Source organism: Chamaea fasciata, unplaced genomic scaffold (genome assembly GCF_029207755.1).
Source record: "Chamaea fasciata isolate MVZ Bird 193981 ecotype frontalis unplaced genomic scaffold, bChaFas1.0.hap1 SCAF_9, whole genome shotgun sequence".
In the NCBI taxonomy this organism is placed as follows: Eukaryota; Metazoa; Chordata; class Aves; order Passeriformes; family Sylviidae; genus Chamaea; species Chamaea fasciata.
Genome location: NW_027094094.1, coordinates 8,174,859 through 8,181,114, shown reverse-complemented (window position 1 = coordinate 8,181,114; position 6,256 = coordinate 8,174,859). Strand labels below are relative to the sequence as shown.

At 42.9% G+C, this 6,256-nt stretch overlaps 1 long non-coding RNA gene across 2 annotated transcripts; it reads right to left on the bottom strand.

The window, feature by feature from the left end:
* Positions 1-213: 213 nt before the first annotated feature.
* On the bottom strand, positions 214-5,881 carry LOC136293835 (uncharacterized). 2 transcript variants are annotated; one of them, XR_010722263.1, is made up of 4 exons: positions 5,823-5,881; positions 5,379-5,436; positions 2,828-3,025; positions 214-1,961 (listed from the first exon to the last, which is right to left on the bottom strand). It is a non-coding gene; the product is annotated as an uncharacterized lncRNA (long non-coding RNA). The 2 variants fall into 2 exon arrangements; XR_010722262.1 differs by having other exon boundaries at positions 5,789-5,875.
* Positions 5,882-6,256: the final 375 nt, after the last annotated feature.

Genomic DNA, 6,256 nt, shown 5'->3' with positions numbered 1-6,256 from the left:
TATGTTCAGGTGTCTTGTCCAAAGCCATTTTTCAGGACATCTCCCAGTAAGTGCTAAACTCACTCCCTTGCACAGAAGCTCTTCCCCGTCCATGTTCACAGCAATCCTCTCCAGCAGCACGCCAGGTTTGTTATCTGTCTCACAGTGCTAATTTTCTTTCCCCTCACAGCTCACCTTAGATCATTTCCTTCCTGCAATCATCTTCCTGTGAAATTAAGAACACATGCAGTCAATTAAAATTTCAAAACCAGGTCCTCCCTGGAAGGCACACCTGCTTTCAAGCCCAGCAAGGCAAACCATAGTTCATCAGCTGGGATTCTTGGGAATGGCTCCTGCTGGGCATCAAGTCCCTGTGTGGTAGGCAGCACCCACAGACAGACCATCTCCATTTCACTCACCAAACCAACAGATGGGGGAACTGTTTATTTATGCTGCATCTAGGGAAGAGATACAGCATATAATTTTTGTATTGGAACTACTCTGTGCCATAAGCAACTCATGGCATTGGGACTAAAAATATCCAAGTTATTGGCTTCCCACTCATACTGGAGGGACAAATCTTGCACAGAAAAAGTGCTATTTCTTCCTATTCTGTCACACATATGAGGAAGATACTGGGGAAGTTTTTGCTTCTCTTTCCTAAGTATCTGCTTGTTCAGTATCTATGTTGTTTTTAAAGGTATTAAAGTTCACCACTTCCAGACAACATGCCACTGTTCTTACACAAAATTTTACTGCCTAGAGAAGAAGCCACATAAGGGTTAAATGTCCAAGGCTGGGAGCACATAACCAAGTGGGGATTGTAACTAAGGGGTGAGCAGGCTCCCTTCCTGCTCAGTCACACTGCTGTCTGCACTGCAATGATTTCATTCACCAAAACACAGCCATGGACAAAGAACGGGCTCTGCAAAAACAGCCCCTTATCTGCTCCTGCCTGCCTCTTGTCCAAGTCATGTGTGATTAGTTCACTGACACAAACACCCCTCTGGAGCCAAGGCAGCTGCAGGAGCAAGCTGTGCTCTGATACAGCTCATGCCTTTACAGCAGTGTGAGAGCAGTAGCTACTGTCTAGCTGAGCCCAGGAGCTTCACTGTTTAAAGAGCTGGAAGAAAAACAATGTTTGATTCTACGGGATAAAGCAGACCTGGTTGAGCTGGCAATCAAAATTAAAAAGTTGGTCCTGATTTTATTGCAGTAACAATAACTGCAGTGAGTATGAAGTAAAGACTGGCTGTAGAGAATAAACACAGGACTGAGAAATGTAATTCCTGGGTGGTGTTTTAACTTTTCTTTAGTTTTAATTTGTTGATAGGAAGCAAAGGGGCTCAAAGTACTTGGGGCTGAGGGATGAGGAGTAGGTGGCAATAGAGCAACTGAGTCTCTAAGTGCCATAATTCCAACCATATCCTTTCATTACTCCTCTGAAAATTAAATCTGTGGGGAGCTTCATTTCAAATATACTTCTGTCGTGTGCGTTCTTGGATATCTCCTGTGAAAGAAGCTCTGCAGCTGCCTTTCTGTGAGTGAGGCACTGGTAGGCTTTCTTCACTCTGCCCAAATAGTATTTTCATTAACACTGATAGGAACTTATTCTACTGGAGATCTTTTGTCTTCTGTCAGGCCTGGTTGCAATTAGACAACAGGAGGAAAGACTTGAGAAGACAGGTTAGAATCATCATCACCATCACCACCATCTTCACCATCGTGATGCTTTGCAGTCATTCCATCAGCCCATCAGCCTCCCTTCCTGCCATGAATGGACCATGGAAGCCTGGATATAACATATGCCATGTAACAAACTTTCTGTCATGCTTCAGAAGCTTTTCCAATACAAGTGTTTTGATTCCAGTTTGAAATATCAGTTACATACTTTTTTCAGTCTCAGCTGAGAAAGCTCATTGAAGACCTTCACCTTCTGTTTTCTTGCTGGCTTACAACATGAAAAGCAAAGCAAGCGCACCCTAAAAGTTCAAGGAAAAAAAATTCAACCAGCAAACAAACAAGCAAAAAAACCCAGAAAACAGAGCATTTAAGAAAGAACTCAGTTTTTCTAAATGTAAAACCTCCAGTGTTTTAGGCCAGTATGATTTTTCTGGGGAGGGCATCTTTGCCACAGAACAGTGTTTGGTGTCAAACAGCCAAGACCATGCCTCAGTACTGCCTTAGTTCACAGTAATGAGGTTATAGATAAACTTCCGTTAGTGTTACATCTTCTGACTTGGTGGGACAGTCAGGTTATTAAGGTGTTGCTGTGGCATCTTTTTCTATTTTTTTTTGCAGTACTTGATGGTGTTTCTAAAGAATCTTTGAGACTAAAACCTCTTTTCCCTTATCTGCTTTTTAGCACTTACACGGGAATATGACCCACTAGGCAAAATGTTCCTCATTATCAATTATTCTAGAAGGAAAATGGTTTTGCTGATAAAGCCTGTAGAATCAAATGTACATATTCAAAGGGCAAATAGTTAAAGTTTAGCACAGTAAACAAATGCTGAACTTGTAATGTTAAGGTTGTTCAAGCTTTTGTGAAGCAAAGATTTGCTGCATCAAAGGAGCTGAAAGGCAATGATGAAAGCAGAAACTGGAGACAGTGACACAGGACCCACAGGGTCCGAGAATGAGCCATAGGCTAAAGGCCAGTCACTGAGGCCCAGATTCATCCCTTTTAACTTCAGGCACTTAAATGAATTGGCTAATGTAGGAAGCTGGGCTCCCTCATTAGACAAAAAGGCTTCTTCAAAGAGAATGGAAGCACAGCCAGAACTAACATTTCTCTTTACTACTTGTAAGAGAAGTTTAAACTCTAAAATTCAGTGATGTTTCTAACCTGAGACCTCACTTAATTGCATAAAGTTACTTCCCCGCCATCCCAGACACGAGTCCAGCTGTCTCCACTGCAGTCTACATGGCTCTTGCTGTAATGCATCTCCGTTCCTTCTTCTCCTGTATCCAGTAGAGAACAGTTTCTTCCTCTCTTCTTTGCAGGAACATTTTACACTGCCGTTGTGTCCCCTTAGTGATGTCTCTGGAGTAAACAAACACAGTTCTTTCAGTCTTTCCACTCCAGCTAGTGTCAAGGCCTCTGGTTGTTCTCATTGCTTGCTTTTGGGATCATGCCACTAGGCTCTCATATTTCTAAAAGTTGGCACCTAAACCTGGGCACAGTCATTGCCAGTAGGCTAATGCCAGGTGTTTATTTGCTACTCTATTTTCAATAGAGCAGAGGGATTACTTTATGTCTTGAATGTAACTCCTGCTCCTGGTGATTGTGCAAGTGCAGCCACCACTCCCCAGAGGCCTTGCAGCACGTCAGGATTATCAGACATTTTCACTGAGAGAAACAAGGGCCCTGCCCCCTTAGTCCTGCTCCCACAAGAATGTCTTTTCATGGTATGGTAGCTGGTGCCAAGAGTAATAAGAGCAGGAAATGGGCATGAAGAGGAAAAGACAAGTTCATTGCAATCAGAGGCACCAATCCCACAGGCCGAACACCAACGGAGATGCTGAAAGTTGCCATTTACAGCCCAGCCTTGCAATGTTCCTTCTGGGCAAAGTCATTTGTCCTGTCTGCCCCTTTGATTCCCTTCCTAACTTTGACCTAATGAATGGGATTAAGTCTGCAGGAGGGCATTCCTGTATCGCAGGCCAGGTTCAGTCCTTCTCCCACCTCACCCAGACCACCAACCCCTCGGTGGTACAACTGCAAGTAGCAACTGAAGTAAAAAGTTGTCAGCAGTGCCAGCTGCCCAACTCAGTGTCCAAAAATATGTGGTTTCAGAAACAGTTGTATGAGAGGTGCCTAGAACTGGGAAACAGTGAGGTGGCCTAATGCTCACGTCAGAAGACCTCCTGTGTTCCTTGCAGAAGTGCCTCCCATGGGTTGGAGACTCATGCTTTGGGGAACAAAAGCAATGCCACGTGATATGGTTTGCAGTGATCCATGAGTTCTGTGGACAATGCGTGAGGAGCAGCAAATACGCAAAGACATCAGGAAGGCAAAGAGTTCATAGAGAGCCTGTGGCCTGAAATGCTTGTGCATAAAGAATCTCCCTGAATCATTATGAATAATTAATGTGTAAAAAGTCCCAAACTCATTCCTGGACAGTCTGCAGAACAGAAGGATAAATAAATCATAAGGAACAAGGTGTTTGCTGAGTGACAAAAGCTGAGCTAACTACAAGCTTAGCAGTTTCAGATTGCAAGGCTGCAGTGAGCAGCCTGTGGTTACTGTCAAGAACAGCTTGAACACAGGGGTGCCTCAGTAACAGCTTTTATATTTAAAATAGTCATAATATTCTGTCTACAGGAGACCTTTCAGATGAGGACTGCAAAGTGGTTCACAGCTATTCAGATTTACAAAAGCCCAGAGAGAGCAAAAAGAGTATTTATTAGATACAATTAAGGCTTTGTTACTAATGCATTACTAATTTGTTGGCAGATGCAAGATTTTGCTACTCAGATATGAGGGAGTTATAGGCATTAAGTCTAACAGCTAATAGAAAAAGCATTAAAAATAAAAAGGTTAATCTCCCTTTTTGTCCAAAATCATTGTATATGAGAAGCGGGCACATCGAGAATTTCATTGCAAGTGTCCTTTATGTTACTTGGTTATAAATGAACTTAGCTCAAAGACATAGTGAGATATTAGTTTGTTACTTAATGTCTTGCTTAATGAAGAGGGTGGGGGAGGTCTGGTTAAACTGACTTCAACATTAGGTTCTTACAATAAAAAATTGAGCTAAGACTCAATAATAACTTTGCTTCATCAGACACTGAACAAAACCAGAGAGGATTCTAACAGGAAGGCTTTGCTGGGTGTGGGGGAAGTTCCCTGATGGCCTCATCCTGCAAGGGGCTGAGTCCTGCGCAATCTTCCCCAAATCCGTGTAAATCTGACCTAGCACTACCCGGCTGGATCAGAGCCTGCACCCTGCCAGTCCTGCCGGTGCTGTGGCTTCACTGGCCATGATAAAGTCTTTGGAGACCTGGCACCACGGGCATAGGGTGTCAGGGACAGGGAAAGGATTGGCTGGAGCTGCCAGCCCTGGAGTGACACCGGATCTCCCGACCGGAGCATCGCCAGGCTCCAGTGCCCGCACAACACAGGGGTTTGCATGCAGGACTGTCATTTAGCTCAAAAAATACTCTGCGACAAGGCATGATGAAAAGAAAGACAGACCAAAATCAGACTCACTGAGTAAAGGGTCACTTCAACTTGGGTGTTGTTTTTGTTTTTCCTAGTTAAAACTACATTTTAAGACCATAATTATCTTACTGAAAGATGTAGATAGCTTTAAACCAGATTTCCAAAAGTACAGAACACACATTTATCCACTTTATCTTCAGGAAACAGGGGAATGCTGAGCACTTCACCTTACCATTCCAGGTGCCTGTTGCCAAATGCAGACTGAAGAGATATTTCCCAGTAGGTGGTACCTAAAAGGGGATTTGCCATCAGAAATGTTACTTGCAGAGCTGGAGTATTATAATTTAATTTGTAATTACAAATTGATAAGCAAGCAGGTGAAAAGTGAGGCAATTTATCACCCTCTTAAAATGATTTTATGACAGACTGAATAAATTAAAAAAAGGTGCATGCTGTGGTCCACAACTACTGAAAAGCAGAAGATGCTGAGGTGACAAAAGGCTTAATCCACAGAAGCAGTACCAGTTCCACCAAGAAATGGTCTCAGCAGAGGTGTCCCATAACCAGTGAGAAGAGGTTATTAACAGCAGATGTGTCACTGTAAGCATTGTTTCAAACACTGGGAATGTGTTTAGGAGGTACCACAGGATTCCAGCACTTTTTCTTCCCCACTTGCCAGAGGCTCAGCTGGTCTGCCAGTCAGTCAGGGCAGTGCATTACCCTGAAGAGATGAGCTCACCCACGTGTGAGGTTGGTGCAAGTCAACCTTTTATTCTGTGATGATTGAAGCCCAGCAGTTTTCACTCAGTGGCAGGCATTGACTACATCTGAGGTTGATGTTAAGGAGGTTTAAACTTTTTCAGTAGTTTCCAGAAGCAGGTATCAAAGACATTTATCAGAGGTACAAAGCAACAGCTTAGGAAAAAAAACCAAAACAATGTAGAATTAAACTAAAATTGTTGCAAAATATTTTTCTAAGATTATTGTTAATATTTGTGTTTTCTTATGCTACTTGATAGCAGCCTTGCATGGCTTTGCAAAACTCCCATCGAACACTGATGCATCTCCCTCTTTTAGCTAATCCTGTATTTATTTGCACCAAAAAAAAAG